Below are 13,972 nucleotides of genomic sequence, written 5' to 3'. Positions count from 1 at the left end.
ATTTCTAGGTCTTACAGGATAAAAAAATTGTTATCTTTGCACTAGTCTTAGAGGCTTCAATATTTAAATTGCTACTTTAATGAAAAAATCTCCTATTTTACAGGACAGAAAAAAGTCACTGCCCAAGGGAAACGTCCATGCAAGAAGAAATTTCTTGTAACAGCTGCTCTTAGAAATGTTTGACCTTATTTCCACTGTAGAAAAAATTAGGGAACTGTGTAAAATATAAAAAAAAAAAGTGTAAAAGCAGCATAGGAAGAAATTAACATTCTACTCAATAGTTCTCTTCTTCTCTGTTATCTTGGCTATTAGGATCACAGTATTTTAAAGGCCAGTATTTTAATAATCACGGTATCTGCTAACCATACATTCTGCTTAGCAACATTATCTTATTCTGAAAGATAAAAATTTAAAAGATGTTACAATTTAGGATCACAAGATATATATAAAATATTTTCTTAAAGTGATTTACTATATATATATATACACATATATATATATATGTATATCAGAGGATGTTAATTGAGAAGTGGCCTAACTCACACCTGCAAAATCTCCTAAAATTGCATTTTCTTAATTTAAAAAACGAATTATTGTTTCAAGTAATAAAGGTGTATTAAGGGGAGACATTAATCTATTTCTTACTAGTTCTGTAAAAAGAAATTTCAGTTTCAGATAAGCACCCATTTTATACATTGAAATTTGAAAAACAAACTGCTTCGGTTTAAGCAAATACATAGTTTTCTATTTAGTGACTGAACAAGAGGGGAGAAAATTAGAGAAAGATTAAAATATTTCCATTTCTATTAAGAGTATGCTTTCTTCACTTGGCCAAAATTGGAAACTTCTTAAACTACTTTCCTGTTAAATCAAATAATCCCATATGGTATAAAATATCACCTATGGATACTTCAATTAAAACACAAGTTATATATATGTCAATTTTGACAGGGATAGAGTTAAGTTGGAGCTGTGTTTTGGATTTGTGCTGAGCAAAGGTTACTAGAGATGTTTTTGTAATTGCTGAGTGATAGTTACACAGAGCCAAGGCCTTTTCTGCTTTTCCTGGGGAGAAAGCTGGGGCTGCAAGGGAGACTGGGAGGAGACACAGACGGGTCAGACAACCCCAGCTGAACACAGGAATATTCTAGACCCTATGACATCACACTCAGCATATAAAGTGGGTGGAAGAAGGAGGAAGGGGAGGACATTTGGAATGATGGTGTTTGTCTTCCCAAATAACTTCAGCCTGCTCTCCTGGAGACAGCTGAACATCAGCCTGCCCATGGGAAACACCAAATTAATTCTTTGTTTTGCTTTGTTTGTGTGTGTGGCTTTTGCTTTCACTACTAAAGTCTTCATCTCAACACATGACTTATCTGGCTTTTATCCTTCCTGTTTTCTCCCTGATCTCACAGGTACAGGAGTGAGTGAGCAGCTGAGTGGGGCTTGATGAAATCATGACAACATCCTGAAATCCTTTTTTTTAAAGGGAATTGACTCTGTCCATACCTTTTGTGTTAATCATGTAGAAGGTTTCTGCAGCAGCTGTTTTCAAATAGTCATTACTTTTACAAAATGTATTCTTGAATTCACCATTGATATTCTGAATGTCTGTGAAATTATCACCTCTTGTTACTTCACTACTTCTGCTCATTTTCAACATGAGTATACGCATTTCTCTGTGAGGAAGCTCAGTAAATGAACAGCTTTATCTAAGATGATGTAGTCTGATTCCTAATCCCCTGAGTGATAGACAAAGTTGACAGTTCTGCTTAAATAAACCTCTTTAAACATGTTTTTGTCTTGTACAGTGAATTCTACTTAAAGACATTTAATAATATTCCATCTCACAACCGCTATAAAACAATAGATGTAAATATGTGATAACTTTTGAGGCGTCTAATGTTCAAAATTCTATTTCCCTCTAAACTGTAGTTCACAACGTATTCAAGAAGACTAAAAACGAAATTTTTATCTATAAGCACTTCTTCCTTGATTTTTTTTTCAAAACTGAAGTTCTGACAGCACTTCCAGTACATCTCCCATATATTTTATAAATATTCCAGACTATTGTCTTACATGCCCAGGTATGAGAGAAATGTGCAACTTCTCACACTTTAAAAGAGTCTATATATTCAGGATTCAAGTTGCATGGACAAACTGCTTACAGTTCTTAAACCAATATTCTGGAATGTTTTGTAAATTCTGTAAAATGTCTCATTTGCTACAGTATAAGTAGTTGTTTACAGGCAATATAACCAAATTTGTTTAACATCTGCCGGTCAGACTTGCCACATGTAGGATGTCATAAGTGATTTTGATTGTTTTGTATTGATTATTCTGTTTCAGGGAAGTATCAAGAAAAATGCACTAGGAAAAATGGAAAATAATTATCTAGAATATAAAGTTACAGCACACTGAATTAGGTGTAGCTTTTTTGAATACTGGTACAGTTCAAGACCATGCTGGAGATGTCCTTACAAATTAATAAGAAGGAAGGTCAGAAAATCACAATTTTCTCAGACACACGCTGACTCTAATTTTTGTAATTGTACTTTTCAGTACACTATAACCAATGCTATGTGGTAGTGATTAGTGAGACTCAGAATTTTTTATGCAGTTTTGCTTTTCCTATAAGCAACACTAAGCATGTTTCATTTTACCAGAAAAGAAAAGATGGGTAGTTCTTTCCTAAGTAAAATATATTAAATTGCAACTATGTCAAACTATATTTGACAACATCACTAGCTCTTATTTTCTCAGCCCTGTCAAGAAGACTTGGGACTGCTGGTGGGTGAGAGACTGGACATGACCCTAAAATGTGTGCTTGCCTTTCAGAGAGCCAATAATATCCTGGGATGCATCAAAAGAAGCACAACCAGCAAGCTGAGGGAGGTGGTTTTGTCCCTATACTCTGGTGTCCGGTGAGACTACCCTGGAATCCCCAGCACAGGAAGGACATTGACATTTTAGACAGAATCCAGAGGAGGGCTGCTAAATGGATTAGAGGTATGGAGCACCGCTCCTATCAGGAGAATTGGGATTATTCATCCTGGGAAAGGGAAGGCTTTGGAGTGACCTAATTGTGTCCCACCAGAAAGATACATAGGGACTGTTACAAGAGCATGAAGTGACAGGATAGGTGGGAATGGTTTCAAACTGAGAATACGTTTAGATTAGACATTAGAAAAAAATTCTTTACTGGTGAGAAGCCATGAATACCCTTTCCCTGGCAATGCTCAAGGCCAGGTTGGGTCTGGCTCTGAGAAACCTGGTCTGGGGGAAGGTGTCTCTGCCCATGGCATGAGGGTTGGAATTAAATGACCTTTAAGGTGCCTTACAACCCAGGCCATTGTATGAATCTATTGCAGGATTTTTCTGACCTTGTCTTTTATTTACTTCTTATAAATAGAAAAAAGCATTTGTGATTCATTAGAATTTCTAAAGTAGTACATCTCTATATATTATTTCTCTAAGACATCAGTTTCATTTCTCTTAGGCAGGGTATATCAAAGTCATACATTCTGAGTGCTGCCTTTGGAGAAAAAATTAAAATGTGGAATGGGTAAAATGTCACCAATTTAGAACTTCTGCCGTGACTGGTCTTTTTATGTTTCTAAATGAAATTTTTCTTCATTGAGATGACATAGAAAGTGTTTCCAGATAGGAGAATTTTAATATAGTCTTCTTTTAGGTATCATCTTTTGGCAGATACCAAGATGCAAGCAATTTGTCCTCAATGATTCAGCTATACAGCTAGCTGATTACCAGACTGAGATGCTTCTTTGTTGGAGTGATTTGCTTCCTCTTATGATCTTTGCAAATTATTTCAGATTCAAGTTATTTAAATGAAAGGAAGACGTTCTCTGCAATAAGAGAATATATTGCATTTTAAGGAAGACAATCTGAAGATGAAAACTGGATACCTTAAATTGAAAGACAAAAGTCCTACTGATTTAAACAGCAGGAGGATTTAATAATGAATGTCAGAAAAATTTGTCCCACAGGTTATTGAATATACTGCATGCAGTTATGAAGAAGAAACAGTAGTTCAAAGTCTGTGTTATTTTTAGCAGTATGCACAATGGATTTTTATCTTCCCCATAAAGTTTCTCTTTCAGAAGACTATATTTGAAGTAAATCTCTGGAATATTTTCTTTTAAGTGTTGTCCACGCACATATCCGCTGTGAAGGTAATAAAGAGGGGCAAAGTATTTTTAATAAAAAGCATTTTTTATGAAGATAAATTATTAAATAGCTTCTTTTTTTTTTTTTAGATTTTTTAAATGCCAACAACTGACAACTTACTGATACTTATTGAAAAGTAGAACTCTAGCTGGATTTTATTCTCTCTTATCAGCCACAGGCACGACTAGCTGGCTTCAGTAGGCACTATAAAGGTCTCAGTAAAACTAACTTGCATTTCAATTGAGCATTGACTAAAATCACAGGAAAAAACCAGATGTACACACTGGGAGAGGAGCAGCTGGAGTGCAGCCCTGCAGAAAGGGATCTGGGGATGCTGGTCAGCAGCAGGCTGAGCAGGAGTCAGCAGGGTGCCCGGGCAGCCAAGAGGACAAACCCCATCCTGGGTTTGTCAAGAGGACAAACCCCATCCTGCCCATCCTGGAGGGCATCACCAGCTGCCCAAACCAGACAGCTATCCCCCATCATTCAGCCTCACCTTGAGTGCAGTTCTGGGCCCTGTGATTTAAAAAGAATGTGAAAAATCCTTGAATCCATCCAGAGGATGGCACCAAAGCTGGTGTTAGGGCTCAAATGCGTAAGAGAAAAGGTTTTTCACCAAGACTCCCTTTTTCTTTCTCCACAAAATAACCAAATAATTTAAATTCTGACATTCTGAAAAACAGCGGACACTTCCATGCACCAAGATAAGTGATTGAAATATTCTTTCTTTAAAAACAGATTCACGGCATTTGAAAATGAAGATAAGACCATTTCAGAAGGAAATAATCTTGAGTCTAGCATTGTAGAGACCATGTGCATATACATAAGCAGATACAAAGTGCCATGAGCTCCTGGTTGTGGTTGTATAGAAAAAAGCAATTATTCTCCTGTCACTCTATTGCTATGAAAAAAACTGATTTTTTTTTTTTTTATCACTCTGTAATGCACATTAGCAGAAAAGAGAAATCTTTTTCTTCTTAGAGAAGTCATCAATTGAAGCAATGTAATTTCTCCTGAGAGCAAGGGAAAAGTAAAGATGAAATTAGGACCTTATGAGTCATAGCTTTTTCTCTCTTCTATTTTGGGAGCATAACATCTGTAAGCTACCCTTTATTCAAGGATATTCAGAATTGAATTCCTTGTATTTTTATCAAGGACTAATCCAAGCCCTTGATTTAAAACAATTAACAATCTAGGGCAGAATGTGTGTTTGAATCCTCCTACTTTCCACAGTAACATAAAAATAGCATGCAGAAAGTGTGGCATTTTTTTGGTTGCTGGTTTGGTTTGTTTCCCCTCTGTCCAAGAAATAGGAATTCTCTCAATATTTTCTGATAAAAGGAAAACTAGACAGAAGTTAAGGAGCTTTACAGTCAAATCTCTTAGAAGTTTACAGTAGCTAAGTCATCTGTATCAAAACATAAAGTTTTAATGACAGTACTTCACCCTGAAAGATTCTCAATAGAAGAAAATCTTCACTGATTATGTCTTGCTGGGGACTAAGGCAATCCCACTGAAAGTATAAAGGCATGAAATTTTCCTTATGACTATTTAGTCTCAACGTGATACTTGGCTGTGGGCTAGACAATCTCTGTAAATCAATGTATTATTTGTTACCTTCTTATTTGGCTGAAATATCTGCTGATAGAAACACAACTAGTCATTAGAGATGAGATTATAACAGACACATAATGCAGTTAGATACCCACTTACTTATAAAATGTGGAAATACTTTCAAGGAGCACAAATATTTACAATCAGAAAACTTGTTTTACATGGAACAGAAGTGAAATATGAAAAATCGTACTTAAATTGTTTCAAAAGGAGTCACACACCTGAGTAAGCGTTAAACATTGATTTACATTTCTAGTAGAAATAAAAACTCAAACGTATTCATTATATTTACAGAAATTGGTTTTGTTTCTTCACATGGCTAAGATCTGACTTTATGCAAATTATGACTGTATGAGTGACAAAACTTAGGTACCTTCTGGTTTTATTCTTGCCTCTAAAATTCTTCAGAAGTGTAAGTACTTATTTATTTTACCTTTTCCCAGATCCCAAAGTGACGGTACTTAGTTTTAGGAAACATACATAACACAATCCACAGATGATGTGAAAATGGGGAGCAGAAAAATGGACAATTCTTAAATCATTTTGTCCTTCTCACTTTTTCAACAGTAATTTTATTGCATCCAGTACTGTTATGCTTTCTCCTAATCAATGTGAGCTTCAAATGAACAAGAGCTATCACAGGAGACTTGACACCAATGAAGGACAAAAGGACACATTATTTTGATTTCCTAAATGGAAACCATAATTTTCAATTAGAAAGCAGAAGTGAGGAGATGAAAATGGATAGCCTTTCTCAGCTGCTAACCTCTACCTGCAGATATCTATTGAAGAATGCACTTAACATCCACCAGAAAGCTTTATTCATTCAATTCATTCAATATTTTCATATATTTTACAGAGACTTTTGGAGATATTAAAGCAAAAAAAAAAATTCCATCTGTTCTAAAATGGAAACTCCAAAATCACACGAAGCATGTTTTTAGCTCTCTATATTGTATATTGTATACAATGTGAATAGGTTTTGTAAAGCAGTAAAGGTGTTTTAATCCTTCAGGGTCTGCTAGGCTCTAATTGCAAGGAATTATGTAGAAGGTATAAAATAATTCAGAGGAAAATGCAGTTATTTTGCTATCCTTCTAAGAGCTGGTGAAATCCTCCATCTTTTAACTCTTTTAACCACTGCAAGATGCTCCCCTGTCACCTTGTGAACAATGTAAAGACATTTACTTCACACACACACTATTGCCATTCTGATTATGTTAACAAACTCATTTCCAAGGGGTGGTTAGATTTTTTTTCTTTTTCTTTTTTTTTCCCCTTCTAATTTCTGTGTAAAATATTGTCTCCTACAAAATGATAGATTTAACATACATTTCTTTTAGTCAGCCAGAATCTTCATAATAGTATTAAAAGCATGTCTCTCACAGTATCTTTCTGGATAACATGTCCAGCACACTGCTGGGTAAGTAACTGGCTCACAGATAAGGCCCAAAGGGTCCTTTTACACTGTCTTGTAGTTTTTTGATCCGTTTTACTATATAGACTACGATAAAAATTATTTTATAAGACCGTGCTCTACTGTCATAGTCTACTGAGTCAATCCATCAAGCCTGGAGAAATTGGATTCTGTTACTTTTAGGTAAAAGGAACTCTCTGTCAAAAGTTTCTTGCTAAATTTCATTTTTGGCAATTACATTTCAACAAACAATATACCTAATTTTAGAAGCTCTATGAGTCTATACATAGCTTGTGATGACACTGTTACTTAGCATTTGTTGCTCCTGATATTTGAAATGGAAGAGTCTAAATCAAATGGTATATGGATAGAGCTTATGAGGTGCATTTGCACAAACACAATTTCTGTGACTGTAGTAATATAATTAAAATATAGGAAAAATGTAAGTTTTACCAAAAGAAGAAATAAAAGAATTAATGATCATCTTTGCAATGTTTACAAAAATATGTTAATAACAGTGACATTAACAGGTGTCATTCTGGGAAATTAGGAATTACACTGAACTAGAAAATCAGCTATGAAAACTGACATTAGCTGACAAACTGTTAGCCAGCTGAGAAGAAACATGAGAGAACAAACTGGCCAGGGAATCTGCATGAAGCTTAGAGATGTGAGTGAGGCAATGTAGAGAAGTTTGTATTGGCTTCAACAATAAAAACAGTCACAGTAACCTTAATGAGTCTAAATAAACCTCCTTTCTGTGCAAGCATTATATCAATTTATTTAGCATACTCCAGCTCCTGGGTTATTCCCATGTTTTATTACCTCTGGCCTTTTCCACCAGGAGACCACCTTGGGTTTCCTGTACTAGTGGAATCAAACACACTGGAGGTAGAGAGGGCTGTCCAGAGGCACAAAGGGAACAGATATCTGTATATCAAAATTTAAAATACAGAGGCATTCTGTGCAGCAATTACACTATTCAAGGTAAAGTTCAATATCTTGTAGAGTAGAGTACACAAGAATCTGGCCCATGGGGTCACATACTGCTTGCTTTATTTGATTACTGCTGAATGGGATAGGACAGGACAGGACAGGACAGAATAGAGTAGAACAGAACAGAACAGAATAGAATAGAATAGAATAGAATAGAATAGAATAGAATAGAATAGAATAGAATAGAATAGAATAGAATAGAATAGAATAGAATAGAATAGAATAGAATAGAACACAACACAACACAATGCAGCTCAGCTGGAATGGACCTGTAACAGTCAGTCAAACCCTAAGCAGTTCATTTACAACATGCACTTTGTCAGTGTTGTAGCTTGCACAACAGGAACCCCGTGAAATAGAACAAGCTCAGGTTCTCACTGACTTGAAGATGTATGGAGCTTCCTTGCAAACTTGATTTATATTTCACTGTCTAATATGATTACTTATAGAGATTATAATCGCATGTGGTTATAATTTCAGCTAAAAGGAAGTCCAGCCTTTTCAGACAGAGTATTTAAAATGGATGCTCATTGCCAAAAAGGCAGATAGATGAGAGATAGTCTATTCTTATCTGCATGATTTAGAATTCTAAGAGGAAGAAAATTGCAAGGGGTCTTGGAAATGCTAATTCAATTTTACAGTTCTGAACTCTTAGTGTGTCTCATTTTACTGCAGTAGATATTTCAGTTAGCTCTGCCTTCCAAAATATCTCATTCATGTTTCTAGAATTTATCTCAGCTTTCGCATTTCTTGTTTTTCTGTAGTAAGATTCTGGCTTCCAAATGACTGATACATATTTCTGGAAATCATCTCTGGTTTTGTCACACAAGAACATTCCTCTTTGAATATGGCAACTTTTTAGATGATTGCTTAAGATTTTTTTCTTGAAAATGTGTAACACTGTGATTGAATTTAACTGTATAAAGTAGTACTCTAGGACTTTGATTTTATTGTTTTGAGGTTTTGTTTTGGTTTTGGATTTTTTTATTTTTTTTTAGGGAGGGTGAGTTGTCAGGTTTACTTTCTGCTGTTATACAATCTAAACAGAGATTCCACAGATTGAAATACCACCATGAGATGGATGATTCAGGTCACGTCTCTGTAAAACAACACTAAACATAAATCCCTCTTTTGTATTTTTCCTGCCAATATAATCCTGGAAAAGGCACTAAAAGAGTGCTTATAGCTGTTTGGAAAGATGTTGCTACTTCTAAAAGCATATCCAAAAAGACTAAGAATGTAGACAATAAAGAGGAATTGAGCAGTGTCTAGATTGAGTGAGCCAGCTTATTAAAACCATTCAATATTTGGTAACACTACAGCACACTTTTAATTAGGATATCTATTTTCCCTCCCACTCTCATAAATTTCTATTATTTTTGATAGATTACTCTCCAAACGTCTTTGGAATTTTGAAAATTCAACTCAGTTTTTGAAAACCTTACACGTATAATAAAAAGTTACACAATGCTCAAAGCATGTAGTGAGGGTTGGGGACCACCATGGGATTTAGTACTTCTGTGTTTTACAGTATTGAATTTTTCAGTACACAGGAGCACTGCCTCACACTGGGACAACTTAGCAGCTTCCTGTAGCTCCAGTAGCATCTTCAGTCATCACTGTGGTGAGGTATGAGTAAAAGCAGAAACTGCCGAGCAGGGCACAGGCAGCATCCTCACAAGCCTTGAAGAGCCCAAGTAATTAAACTCAGCACCACAGCACCCCTCAAACAGTGCCCACTACAATAAGCAGAGGAAAATATAAATATTTTCTTTTTATTTTAATACAAGTATCCTATCCATGGAATGTATTTTGATAAATGCATATTTATACTTTAAGGGAAAATACAGCCTTCTAAATAACAACTCATATTATTGCTGCATGCATTCCTGGGGATCTATAAATTAGAGGAAATTCTAGAACTCAAAGGAGAGAGAGAGAGAATTGAAATGTTGGAAAGCCTTGGGCCAATCTGTCTGCTATTTTGGCACGTTTACTTAAAGAGAGAGAGGTGAGGAAATTATTCCCAGAGCATCTCTGTAGTCCTCTAAGACAGGGGGTATTTTTGGAGTTACAGATACATATTGTTCAGTGCACAATCTAAAGACTTATATTTTACCCATATGCAAGGAGAAAAGATAGACATGAAAATATTTGTCTCTATGATTCAGTTAAAATGTTTTATAGCTCTGAATGTCATGATGTTACATTTACATTAAAAAAGTGTCTTTTCTGACTCAGACGTCTGTCTTTTCATTTACTTTAGACCAGAATTTTTAATTTCTCGGTTGTAGCCATAATTTGGGGAAGTGGAACCAGGGACATATATCCTAAGAAGAAGATAAAGATGCTGTCCAGATATGTAGGGATGGGATTAGAAAAACTAAGGTGCAGCTGGAGCTGAATTAGGCAAGGAATATGAAGACTGGCTAGAAGGGCTTTTACAGATTTGTTGCTCAGAAAAGGAAAATGTACTTCCCACAATAAATAAGAAAAGAGAACTACTGAAAAATGCCATGGAGAAGTTTGAGCTACTAAAACATTTTTTTTGCTTCTCAGTTTTCACTGGTAATCTCTCTTCCTACATCTGTCAAATCCCCAAATTTTCAGGCAGAGATTGGGGGAATTAAATCTCCACCATTGTAGTAGATCAGTTTTCAGATCACCTGAGGAACCTGAGCATACAGAAGTCCATGGGATCCAATAAAAACTCTTGAGGGAAATAAAAGATGCAGACACTAAGCCAATTTCCACCATACTGGAAAAACCAGAGAATCCGAGGAAGGCCCCAGTGACTGAGGGGATATCACATCTGTTTTAAGAAGGATACTTAGGGGGATCCTGGGAAGTACTGACCAGTCAGCTTCCCCTCCATGCCCAAAAGATCACAGAACAGATCCCTGTTGAAGTTATACTGAAGCATATGCGAGACAAAAACACGAATACAGACAGCATCATGGCTTCACCAAGGGCAAGTCGTATCTGGCTTAGCTACAATAATGATAGGCCATATACAATAATGTGACTCCATCAGTAGCAAGCAAAGAGCAATCAATGTTATTGATTGGATGTTATCTGCCTGGATGCTTTTAAGAAATTTTTTTAAATCCCCTATAACATTTTTGACAATAAATTAAAGAAATATGAATTTTATGGATAGACTGTTGGATGGATAATGAACTGGCTGAATGGACATGTACTCAAAACTTGCAGTCAACAACTAAATATCCAAGTGCAAAGTAATAACCAGTGGTGTCCCTTAGGGCTCACACTGGGACCAATACCATTTAATACCTTCATTAAGCACATAGTGGGATTAAGTGCACCATCAGGAAGCGTGTGGACTTCACGAAGATGAGTATTGTACTTGATGTACTAGAGAGAAGGGATGCCATGCAGAAGAGCTTTGAAAGGCTTGAAAACTGGACCAGTGGGAACCTCAAGATAACAAAGGCAAGTGCAAGGTCCTGTACCACCATTGGAAGAAACTCCAGTATTTTACAGACAGATGAATGAGATAGCTTCATAATGGTGGATGAAAATACTGGACAAGAGACAGCAATATGCACTTGCAGTGCAGAAAACTAACCACATCCTGGGCTGCATCAAAAACAGTGTGGCCAGAAGTGATGGAGGTGATCCTGTCCCTCTACTCTCGTCTTGTATGACCCCACCTGGAGAGCTGCATCCACTTCTGGGGACCCCAGAACAAGAAAGCCACGGATCTGTTAAGGAAGGTCCAGAGGGGGGCCGCAGAAATGGTCAGAAAAGCTTAACTGAGACTGTTCAATCTGGAGAAGAAATTGCTTCTAGGAGACCTTATTGGAGCCTTGAAATATATGAAGGGTGCTCACAAGAAAGATGGAGAAACGTTTAACCAAGCCTACAGTGGCAGGACAGGGGGAAAAAAAAATATTATGAGGGTGGGGAGACACTGGAACAGGTTGCCTAGAGAAGTTACAGGTGCTTCATTGTTGGAAGTGTTCAAGCTCAGGTTGGATTGAGCTTTGAGCTACCTGATGTAACCAGTGTCCCTTCCCATGGCTTCAGGGTTGGACTGGATGGTCTTGGAAGGTCCTTTTGAACCCAAACCTTTTCTTGGTGCTATGATCTGTCTGAGTAAGATCACCCAATGGTTATTTGTGTGGTCTTAATACTTTTTCTATCCACTGCTATTAATGACACACTATAGACTGAAAGAAAAATAATTTAATGTGCCTAAGAACAGCACTAACATTTATGGAGAGTATAAGATCCAGTATTCATGTCCATTCAAAAGAATTTTCCAGAGGAATTTAGCATCTCCAGCAATTCAGCACTGTGATCAATTAGATGTCTATTCTTGCATTACAGGGTGAGATAACAGCGATAGAATTACACATCTCTGTCATTAACAACAGGTTTGTATGTGACCTTGTGTATGCACTTACAAATCAAACACCATTGAAACACACCAGATTTACAGAAATATGACCTCCAGTAACCCAGACTAGAAGAAAGGGATACAAATATTGTTAGTATTCAAACCATATGTCATAAACTAACATTACTTTTTAAACTCTTATGAATAGTCATGTTTGTTTTACACGTGGCTGTTTTTCTGAAGAATTTTGTGTTTTCTTTTTCATATTCTTTTTTAACTCATGAAGCAAAAATACATGAAATTCACCTAATATCTTCCAATGTCCAGGGAGAGCCTAATGAGCTCTCAATGATCACATTTACATTTTACCCAGGAGGAAAAAAATGCAAATACGTTCATAAAACAGATCTCCTCTGATTTTTAAGTGTATACTCATTTTCTGAATATCTTCTGTTTTTCTAATTCAAACATAGACTTTTGTAATAAAGAATAAATTCCATAGTGTCTTGAAAGTTACATTTCCCACTGGTGAGAAGCAATATTTAATGTCAATACACATATGTATTTTTCCTAATCCATTTAAAATCCTGACCACTGTTACTTTTCTCTTTTTCCTATAAATGTCCCTGTTTTGTACTTTTTTGCCTGAATTGCACAATTAAAAAAAAATAACATTCTGACTCTTTCTTCTCTTTTCTTTGTTTTCAATTTAAATACACGAAATAGGAGTTCACCAATGAAAATATTGCACTTTTCCCTTTAGATTTATAAAATACAGAGAGGCAATGAAACATTTTAAACCACTTATGGTGGTTTACACTCATCTGTATCCTTCAACAGTGTTAGTTGTAAGAAACCAAGAGAAAACTTTTTAAAGAGATGCATTAAATAATCTTTTTTACGGATGACAAACTACCAAGATTCTGGCTATATATGTTGTTTGACAAAAACCAAAACTGCAATTTGTTTTCTTGTGTCTTCAGTTCTTCCTTTTCTGTCCTTTTGTTTGTTTGGTTGGTTTTTTGTTTGTTTTTTGTTTGTTTGTTTGGGTGTTTCTGAGTACCAATACTGCATGCATAAATATACCAAGATATCTTTTCATATTTCTGGCTTTAAATACAAATCTCTTTCAAGCATAGAAAAAAATACTCTATTCTATTTAATGAATAATCAAAATCAGAGACAAAAAAAAAATCTCAGTACTCCGATGAACTATTAAGTTGTTGAAAAACAAGAACAGCATGAACAGATAGCTCAGCAAGAGGAGACTTCTGTGTTCCAAAACAGTACCTACTATGAAAATAGATCAGCTTTGTTATTAGGAAAAACAAGATCAAAAGTCCTTGTAAAAAGACACACAAACAAAATTACTGTATTTTAGCTTGTGTATC

At 35.8% G+C, this 13,972-nt stretch overlaps 1 protein-coding gene across 2 annotated transcripts in view; it reads right to left on the bottom strand.

Moving 5' to 3' along the window:
• NLGN4X (neuroligin 4 X-linked) overlaps positions 1 to 13,972 on the bottom strand; it is a 162,762-nt gene that overhangs the window by 50,484 nt on the left and 98,306 nt on the right. The window lies entirely within an intron of this gene.

Source organism: Melospiza melodia, chromosome 2, assembly GCF_035770615.1.
Source record: "Melospiza melodia melodia isolate bMelMel2 chromosome 2, bMelMel2.pri, whole genome shotgun sequence".
NCBI lineage: Eukaryota > Metazoa > Chordata > Aves > Passeriformes > Passerellidae > Melospiza > Melospiza melodia.
Note: the sequence above shows the minus strand (reverse complement) of the source record. Positions and strands in the feature narration are given on the sequence as shown.